We start from the raw sequence: 10,911 nt of genomic DNA on the forward strand, positions 1-10,911 counted from the left end.
TTCTGCGAAGTCGCGGACCATCCGCGTTTCAAAAATCGAACTGTCCGCCGTTATAAACCAGTGAGTCAGAGTGCATTTAATGCATGTCAGAACTAGCCGTTAAGCCCTGGCGGACCGTCCGCGCCCCAGTGGCGGACCGTCCGCAGTTAAGAGTTCCACACCACCAGAGACTAACATCGTCTCTGGAACAACTTTGAGATTAGCCTGCGGACCGTCCGCGCCTCAGCAGCGGACCGTCCGCAGTTAACTTTTCAGCCCAAACCAGAGAACCATCCTCTCTGGTACAAATCTGAGATTAGCCGGCGGACCGTCAGCGCCCCATGGGCGGACTGTCCGCCGTTCAACTTTGAAGCCCACACCAGAGAGACCCTTTCTGGTACAACTTTTGAAATAAAGTGGCGGACCGTCCGCCCACCTGGGCCGGACCGTCCGCGAGCCCACCACGGACTTTGCAAGCTCTCTGGAACGGTCGCGGACTGTCCGCCCCTCAGGTGCGAACTGTCCGCCGTTACTCAGTCAGCTCTCAAACTTAGTCTTTTTCAAATCTTTTCAAAACGCCGTTAGCCCTCATGCATGCAACTAGACATTTTGAGCAAAATGGCACTAAAGACCCGTCAAGCATGAGTACACAACCCCTCTTGATAGTACGGCTATCTATCCAACAAATCCGGTCACTTTTCATCCACTAAACGCCTTGTGACCGGTAAAATACAAAAGCCCTATTTTATACCTTTGCCTTGAGCCCGAGCTTTGCTCATCATCTCCAAAACTCCATACTTTCACAACCAAATCTCTTTCATCCGTGGATCAACCTATACTCATTATCTCAAATGAAATCGTTAATCCACAAACTATTGTCATTAATTACCAAAACTCGAATTAGGGGCCTAGATACTTTCAGAGATGGCAGACGAGAGCGCAGTTGTGGCTCTCAGCTATGGATGTGTTTTGGGTCGTGAGTAACCCTCCCGCACTACCTCTCGGATCTGAGAAAGAGGTGCAGGAGTTTACCGCGGCTACGACGATTTTCGTCGGATGCGTCCTTAGCGTTCTCTCTGACCAGCTGTGCGATGTTTACATGAACATCAAGAGCGCCGCTGAACTGTGAGAAGTGCTCGAACATAAGTTCTCTGCCGCTGACCCTGGGCGCGAGCCGTACGTGATGGAGCATTACCACGACTTCAAAATGGTTGAAAACCGTTCAGTCGTGGAATAGGCTCATGAGTTCCAACTCATTGTGAGAGAACTCGAACAGCTCGGACACGTCTTGCCCGATAAATTTGTGGCGGGCGGCATGATTGCCAAGTTGCCCCCTTCATGGAGGAACTTTGCCACAGCTCTAAAACATAAAAGACAGAAAATCTCCATTGAAGATTTGTTGGCTGGTCTTGATATTGAAGACAAGGCTCGGGCAAAGGATGCTCCACTAAGGGCACCTGAAGGGTAGTCTAGCGCAAACATGGTGCAGCATGCTGGGAAGAAGAACATGAGGCCCAGTCAGACTAAGAAGAAGATGAACATGGACGAGGTTGTCTGCTACGTGTGCAGTGAGAATGGTCACTTCGCCAAGAAGTGCAAGAACCGCAAGGGAAAGAAGAATCAGCCTGGGCAGAAATCTGCCAACGTGACTATTGGCGATCCTAGCGGATCTAGGTACGGTAATTTACCAAGTATATTTTTTATATGTCAATCTAATGATTGGTGGATAGATACAGGGGCCAATATTCATGTTTGTACTGATATCTCTATGTTTTCATCTTACCAGGTCGGGCGAGGTTCAGCCGTCATGATGGGGAACGACTCGCATGCCACTGTTCTTGGTGTTGGTACGGTTGATCTGAAGTTTACTTCGGGGAATATCGTGCGGTTGAAGAACGTGCAGCATGCGCCCTCAATAAAGAAGAACCTAGTTAGTGGATCCCTCCTGTGTCGAGATGGATTCAAGCTGGTATTTGAGTCTAATAAAGTAGTCATTTCGAGATATGGCCAATTCATTGGCAAGGGCTATGATAGCGGAGGCTTGTTCCGCTTTTCTCTCTCAGATTTTTGCAACAAAGTCGTGAACCATGTGTGTGATTCAAACAATTCGGTGGTTGATATATGGCATTCTCGTTTGTGTCACATTAATTTTGGTTGTATGTCACGTCTATCCAGTATGAGTTTAATTCCGAATTTTACAACTATCAAAGGTTCTAAATGTCAAGTGTGTGTGCAAGCAAAGCAACCTCGTAAGCCACACAAGGCTGTAGACGAGAGGCGCACGACTATACTAGAACTCATACATTCTGATCTTTGTGAGATGAATGGTGTGTTGACAAAAGGAGGCAAATGTTACTTTATGACTTTAATTGATGATGCAACTAGGTATTGCTATGTGTTTCTTCTGAAAACTAAAGATGAGGCGTTTGAATGTTTTAAGACTTATAAAGCTGAGGTGGAGAATCAATTGGAAAAGAAAATTAAACGTGTTAGGTCTGATAGAGGCGGTGAATACTTTTCCAATGAGTTTGATCTTTTCTGTTCGGAGAATGGAATAATTCAAGAGCGGACACCTCCATATTTGCCTCAGTCTAATGGGGTTGCCGAAGGAAAGAACCGAACGCTAATGGACTTGGCGAATGCCATGTTAGGAACATCCGGTTTGACTAAGGCATGGTGGGGGGAGGCTATCTTGACAGCATGTCACATTCTGAATAGAGTTCCCACTAAAAATAGTGAGATGACTCCATATGAAGGATGGAAAGGAAGGAAACCATCGCTGCATTACTTGCGTACATGGGGTTGTTTGACCATTGTTAGCGTACCATTTAATAAGAAGCGTAAGCTCGAACCTAAGACAGTTGATTGTATCTTTTTAGGGTATGCGTACCATAGCACAACTTATAAGTTCTTGGTGATAAAATCAGACACGCCTGATATTTTAGTTGATTCACTAATGGAGTCACGGGATGTTACCTTCTTTGAGAACATATTCCCGATGAAAGCTGCATATTCTCTACCTAGTGAATTTAATGAGTTTATTCCTGAACCCACACTTGCAATTGAGCCAATCAAAAATCCACATGAAAATAGAGAGGATGGCAGTGAAGTAGCTCCTAGAAGGAGTAAGAGACAAAGGACAGCAAAGTCCTTTGGTGAAGACTTCACTGTGTACCTTGTTGATGACACTCCCACAACCATTGCAGAGGCATATGCATCACCTGATGCTGAATATTAGAAGGATGCAGTCCGTAGTGAGATGGACTCCATCACTGCAAATGGTACATGGGAAGTAACGGATCAACCTATGGGCTGCAAGCCAGTCGGTTGTAAGTGGGTTTTCAAGAAGAAGCTTCGACCTGATGGTACTATTGAAAAGTACAAGGCAAGGTTGGTGGCTAAAGGTTATACACAAAAGGAAGGCAAGGATTTTCTTTGATAACTACAATCCGAGTGCTGCTATCCTTGGCTGCTTCCCATGGTCTTTGAAGCGTCCCCTCATAAGAGAAGACTTAAATGTGATACAAAACACCAGTCCCAGGAGGCTGATGCCACATTTATTACATCAGATGGTTCAAAACCGTACAAACCTTGGAGGACACTCGATACAGATAATGATAATAATTAACCAAGCTACAACATAACACCAGACCGCAAACCACATGGGGTCTAGCATGGGCTCAGAGTACTGCGACAGCGGAGGCATCTCGACAGGGCCGGTACCACAGGCAAGGTTGGGTGTAGAACGATAACCCTACTCGGCGTCGTCTGGTACGAAGTCTGGGTCTTCTTCTGTAAAAAGTAAGAATGGGGTGAGTACAAACGTACTCAGCAAGTCCAACCACCCCACGGAGGGGGGTTATATCAGAATATCATGCACAGGTAAATCAAGGATAAGGTTGCGGTTTGATTTGCAGAAAATCGATATTTTATGCAGGGGGTCTATTTAACAGAAAACCTTTTTGAAAACAGTTTTTGTAGTAACACGGAGTTCAAGTTTTAAACTGCTACCGGACTCTCCGTCCGTCGTAGCACACGGCACAACTGCCGGACACATTTCCAAAACAACTCACACCAGCCCATCCCAATGAAACACTAGTTATGTGACCACACTGTAACTAGCCCAATACCGTGGGCACGGCTATTCGAATAGATTCTTAACTCTGCAGAGGTGTGCAACTTTACCCACAAGTAGGATACCACAACTCGAACACCGTCGAGTCGGTGTAGATCCCAACATAGCCATTACCCACCATAGCTAAGCCTGACTAGCCATCACGGGATGCACCAAGGGGTCATCGACCGTTCACTTAGGTATAACCGGGCATAAGTCACTCGGGGCTTATCCCTTTTCCTTAGTCACCCGTTGCTCTCAGCTCTCCTGATGGCTATCACACCAACTAGTGGGATTTATGCTACGCCGTTGCCCATTCAACGGTCGAGTGGTTTGCACGATGGTGGAGTTAGGTGAGATGACACACCAACTCGGTCCTTAGACACGACAAGATGGATATCTCCCTTCTTTGCCCTGCCATATTGGCACGAGCACACCAAACGGCAAATCCGTAGAAATGCCATCCATCCCGTCTACACTTTCATTACAAAAACACCACTTTTATCCCATCCCATACGCACACATTTTCTTTATAAAATCAATTGTATTATGAGTAAAGTCCTAAGCGTTCTAATATCGATTAACGTCCAAGCAAAATCAGACATTAATCTAGGTGGTCAAGGAATGGTTATCACAAATCAAGGGGTGGCTATCCAACCGTGTTTTCATGCAAGCAAAACATATGCAATTTTATAAAATAGGCCATTGGGTTGTGCTTATAAAAACTAGGACAGAAACATGCATCAAAGGATGGGATTGAACTTGCCGTCTTCGTAGCCTTCGGGGAGGTCCTGTCCTTCGGGTTCGGGGTCGCAGAACGGGTTTTCGTTTTTCTGCTCACAGTACTGCTCATGGACGGGCTCTCCTTCGTTCACTCCGTGGTCTACAACGCACACAAACAAGCACACAATCAAGGCACAGAAATAAAAGTTCATCGTTGAGCTCGAATCGGAAACACATAAAATATGGAGTACGGAGTAAAGTTTTCGAGTGGTTTCCTAATGGCATGGCCGAAACTGAGTTAAGTGAGGCGTGGTAAAGTTCCGGGTTGTTTCGGGGTCGTTTGGTACATGAAATGATAGGTTAACGGGTGTTTAGGGCCCAATCAAGGGCCCAGGGACTTGTTAGTAATTAGGAAAAGGGTTTGTTTGAAATTATGAGAAGTGTTTGGGTTATTTTAGAAAAGGACAGGGTTTTATTTATAAACGCTTGTATACGGTGGGGGAGTTATTTGGAAAAATAATAAAAAGGAAGGTTGTATTTGAAAGATAGTCAAGGGTGGAGGGCTCTTTACAAAATAGAGGAAAGGGGGAGGGGCTTAGTTAGAATTAGCCTTATAAGGTGGAAGGGTTTATCTAGAATATAATAGAAAGAAGGGTTTGTTTTGCAAAATGGCTGAAAGGGGAAGGGCTCTTAAAGGATTAATGAGAAAAGGGGGGGGGGGCTTTTGGGCAAAAAGCCCTTTCTTTCCCCTTCCTCATTCCCGCAGAGCAGGGGAGGCGCTCCCAAGGCGCCGGCGCCGGCCTTCGCCGGCGGCCCAGGGCATGGCGGCGGCCCGGGTCAGGGGGAAAAGGAAGGTGGGCCCATGGGAGGTCGAATCCCCTCCTTAATTCGAGCGGAGGAGGTCCGTGGAGGTGGCGCCACGGTGGCGGGCGGCGGCGGGCGTGGGGACGGCGCCACGAAGCTCGTCGGCGGCCCGGACTTGGGGGAAAAGGAGAAGGGAGCCCCGAGGGCTCTAGTGCCTACCTCGGTTCGGGCTGTGGTGGAGTGGGAAGGGGAGCTCCGCGGTGGCCGGTGTTAGCGGCGGTGGTGGCGGTGCTGCGGGCGCGGAGGAGTAGCGGTGGGCGGTTGGCAGGGTCGTGGAGGTAGCGGGGTGCTCCTCGGCTCCTTTTAAAGGCGTCCGAGGCGGTGGGGGTAGGGTGCGCCGGTGGCGGCTCGGTGAGCGGCGCGGAGCGCCTTAATGGCGTTGGCGTCGCGACGCGGTGACGCGGAGCGGCGTGCGCGTCGAGGGCGGCATTGACGCGACGTCTCGGCAGCGGCTCGGGGCAGCGGGGAGGCGAGCATGTGGAGGGCCCCAAGGGCGCTGTGCTTGTCGCGGGGCGGCGGCGCTGTGCGGCCGGCGGCGAGGGCGGTTGCTGCGCGCGCGGGCGGCACTGAGCGGAGTGGCGACCGCGTGCGCGTAGCAGCGGCTTGTGCGGCGAGCAGCGCGGCACGCGAGCTAGGGAGGCGTGCGTGGGGTGGGGCAGCGTGCGGTGATGGCGGCCCTGCGCGCGGCGGTGATGGCGGAGCGCGCTCGTGGGCAGGGCAGAGGAGGCTGGTGCGCGCTCGTGGGTGGGCCGGGCGCGTGCGAGCGTGGCCAGGCGGCCGCGGCGCGGCGCGGCGCGGGGAGCCCGTGTCGTGGTGGCTCGGTGCGCCGCGGCGCGGTGCGTGCGTGCGCTCGCGCGGGTGCGCACGCGTGGGCGTGCGTGGGAAGCGGCGTGTGAGCGCGGGGAGGGGGTGGTGCGCGAGCGGGTGGCCGTGTCGTGGCGGCGTCGCGGGCAAGGGCGGTGCGCGGGCTGGGAGCGCGCGCGGGCTGAGCAGGGCTGGTGCGCGAGCAGGGAAGGCGGTGGCCGGGCTGGGCGCGCTTTGCGCGTGGGCGGCACAGGAGGCGGGGTGCGCTCGGCGCGTGCAAGCGCTCGGCGCGTGGGTCAGGGGGGAAGGTGCGCGCGCGGGGGCGTCCGGTGGCAGGCCGAGCGGGCGCGCGCACAGTGGCGGCCGAGCTGGGCAGGGGTGGCGCGGCGTGCGTTGCAGCGGCCGGGAGCGGGGTCCAAGGGGCGTGCGGGCCGCGCTCGGGGAAGGAGGGAGGAAAGGAAGGAAGGAGAGGGGAGAAGGGAGAAAAGAAAAAAAAAGAGAAGAGATAAAGAAAATGGAGAAAAAGAAAGGAAAGGGAAGGGAAGAGAGAGAGAGAAAGAAAGAAAACTTGAAAAGGAAAAAGGGGAGTAAAATGGGGGAAAGAAAAGGAGAGAGGGAGAGGGAGTGAGTGCGCGCCGGCGGCGTTTGCGGGGTGCGCGGGCCAAGGGGCGAGCGCGGCCGGGTGCGCGGGCCAGGGGGATGCGAGCGCGGTAGGGGAGGCAAAGGCGCGTGCGGCCGGCGCTAATCGCGCTCGGCGGTCGCGCGTGGACGACAGGCCGCCGAGCAACGTGGGACGGGACGTCGGCAAGGAAAAAGAGAGAGCGAGGTACGGTCGGCGAAAAAGAAATGATGAACACGTCGAATGGAAAACAGGTGTTGGAAATCGGGTGTTCGGGTCAGAGAAACGATTCCGGGAATTAGGGTTCATGTTTTAGGATGTTCTCGAGCTCAACGACAAAAAAGAGTTTTGAAAAATATTAGCGTGTGATTTATTTGGTGAATTTTTTTTGGGTCGTTACAGTCTTCTTGTTCATCAAATGAATGTGAAGACGACTTTCCTAAATGGAGAGCTAGAGGAGGAAATTTATATGCAACAGCCTGATGGATTTATAGCACAAGGACAAAAGGGCAAGGTGTGCAGGTTAGTTAAGTCCTTGTATGGCTTGAAGCAAGCGCCCAAGCAGAGGCATGAGAAGTTTGATAAAACTTTGACATTTATTGGGTTCACTGTAAAATGAAGCCGAGACTTGTGTGTACTACCGCTATGGTGGGGGCAAAAAGTAATCATATGCTTCTATGTTAATGACATACTAATTTTTGGGACAAGTATCGATGAGATAAATGATGTAAAATCATTCTTATCCCAAAATTTTGATATGAAAGATCTGGGGAAGCTGATGTGATCCTGAATATTAAACTCATTAAGGGTGAGAATGGGATTACTCTTTTGCAGTCTCATTATGTGGAGACGGTATTGAGCCGCTTTGGCTATACGGATAGCAAACCTTCTCCAACACCCTATGAGGCTATGATCCTAGTCTTATACTTCGAAAGAATAAGAGACTAGGAAAAGATCACCTCAGATACTCCCAAATTATTGGCTCGCTAATGTATCTAGCTAGCGCAACCCGCCCTGACATCTCTTTTGCCGTAAGCAAGTTGAGTAGATTTTCATCTAATCCAGGAGATAGTCATTGGCGTGATATTGATAGAGTATTGCGCTACCTGAAGGGTACAATGAGCTATGGGATTCACTATTCAGGGTACCCAAGTGTACTTGAAGGATATAGTGATTCAAATTGGATTACGAATGCTGATGAGCTAAAGGCCACAAGTGGATATATATTCACATTGGGTGGTGGTGCTATTTCGTGGAGATCTTGTAAGCAGACAATACTTACAAAGTCTACCATGGAGGCTGAGCTCACGGCTCTGGAGATAGCTTCTACTGAAGCTGAATGGTTAAGAGAACTGTTAATGGACTTACCCGTGGTCGAAAAACCAATTCCTGCTATTCTCATAAATTGTGACAATCAAACGGTTATCATGAAGGTGAAAAATAGCCAGGATAACATGAAGTCCAACAAACATGTAAACACATAGGCTAAAGTCTGTCAGGAAATTGAGCAGCTCCGGAGTAATAGCTGTGGATTATATCCAGATAGCTAAGAACCTGGCAGATCCCTTCACTAAGGGGCTATCATGTACTGTGATTGATAATGCATCAAAGGAGATGGGATTGAGACCCGTGTGAGTTAACCTCAGTGGTAACCCAATCTATGTGATCGGAGATCCCGTGAATTAGGTCTTGGGAAGAACAAGCTGCTGGTTAATGGGAGAGTACACTTAACCTTTAACCCACTCTGCTAGAGATGCATTACTCTCATTTCTGTAAGGTAGGCTGACTTAGCCTTAATGTGTTCTGAGGTTTTTATAGCGGGATACTGTCCTACAGAGTATCCTTGAAAGAACACACCTATGTGAGCTCAACTGTTGGTCGCAGTTTGTAAGAACTGGGTATTCTTTAAGAAGCTCATGAAGTGAGACATGGAGTATGACCTATATGCTCCACTCGCGAGGTAGGCATATGGCGGCCTAGTACCAGTCAAGACTTCAAGAGAAGTCTGTTCACACCAAACTGCCAATTCAAGGTTTAGTCTATTGTGCAGTTGTGGATTGGTCTATCTTGTAGTTCTTGGTGGATGTTCAACCTTAATCGGTCTCCACTGGAAAGGCTGGTATATTAACAGTACTATGGTACAGGGAGGATGAAGCGTGCCTCTGGGATTTGGTGGGGGATTGTTAGAAGTTTTGGGCTTGGCCCAAATAATAATTCCAAATAAATCCCAAAGGCCCACTCACACATGTATGGAGTGGTGGGAAACTTTAGTACCACCTTACTACTTTAGGTGGAGTGAGATCAACTTAAATAGTTGAGTTGTCTCCACCAGGTTGAAGCTATTGAGGGGAGGCAAAGAAAGCTCCACAAGCGCGCTCTCGCTCGCCTCGCTGGGCGGGGCGAAATACGCGGGCGCACGACATGCGCGTGAATGGTCCGGCAAAATTCTCGTCCTGAACTTGCGGGCGCGCGGTTTCCTTTTGCTGCTCAATATTTTTGCATGTATGGAGAAAATTGTGGTGGCTTAATTTGGCAAGCAATTATTCTCGCACTAACGGTGATTGTTTGAATCACGACAATCGACTAAACAGGCAGGTCAATCACGTTAGTGCTGTGATTAAGCAGCTAATTACTTTCCTTAGCTACAACGGTTTATATATTGGGGGCGAGACGTCATCTTCTGAACACACTGTTTCTCTCTCCTCCCATACTCTCATGCTGCGCCGCCTCAGTCTTCCCCATCCCGTCGCCGACGTGCCATCGGCGTCGGGAGAGCAGGATCTCCGAAGCCCGCGTATCCTCGCGTCCCTGCACGGGGTAGGGGACGTATAAGGTTTTTGGGAAGCGTCGTCGCGACTACTTGCCGTCCGTTTGCTTCGTCTACTTTTGCATCATTTCGGTGCCGACAACCCCACTGTAAGAATGTCTAAACTTTTTCTGCTAATTAATCTTGTTTTCTTCTTGTCGCTAGCACTAGTTTGCGTAGTACCCGTGGTTTTTTCACCCTTGTCGCTTATTGTTGCTCTTTTTATGATTGTCACCCTTGTCGCTTATTGTTGCTCTTTTTATGATTGTCGGAATTAATTGGTTCATCACTAAATTGCTGTTTATTCCAACAGAAACAAGAGTATACGCTTGGTACGAACTACACGAAGCAAAGACCGTATCCTTGGTTCAGGAATCCGGTGCTGCAGGGGAAAGATTATTCGGCAGCGCTGCCTGAGCCGCCTGCCTTTATTCCGAGCGCGGAAAGGCCAGCAATTTCCATGGACCAACGGGCGCGAGCTCGGGAGGCGAGGTGGCCGCCGCCCGACCTCTCCACGTAGCCCCATTGTCAGCCGCGGGCCGTGGCCGCCGCCGTCGCCGTCGCCGGAGCCGGAAAGGCCCGACCGCAGCTGCGCCTGCGCGCGTGGCATTCCTTTGCGAAAACCTGCTTCTGTGATCGCGGCTGTCCAATTGACCCGTCGTAAACCGGCAGGCTGTGCTGCGCCGGCGCCGCCGAGACGACGCGAATCCGACGTGCCGGGGTGACAGGTTTCGCCGTCCCGAAAACAGCCGAAGGCAACGAGCGAGTCGAGGTCAGAGTGTCAGAGGCTCAGCCCCGCGCCAGCGCCACGCCACTGCGCCTTTTTTCCCACCGCACCCGCACCCCCGCACCCGCACCCGCACCCGCACACGCACCCGCCCGTCTTTTCCCTCCCAGCCCGCTGAGATACATATATTAATCCATAATTAATTAATAATTAGCTGATGTTTACTGTAGTATCACTGTTGCAAATTATGAATTAAGTAGGCTCATTAGATTCGT

The sequence above is a fragment of the Panicum virgatum genome, chromosome 1N (genome assembly GCF_016808335.1).
Source record: "Panicum virgatum strain AP13 chromosome 1N, P.virgatum_v5, whole genome shotgun sequence".
Taxonomy (NCBI): Eukaryota; Viridiplantae; Streptophyta; class Magnoliopsida; order Poales; family Poaceae; genus Panicum; species Panicum virgatum.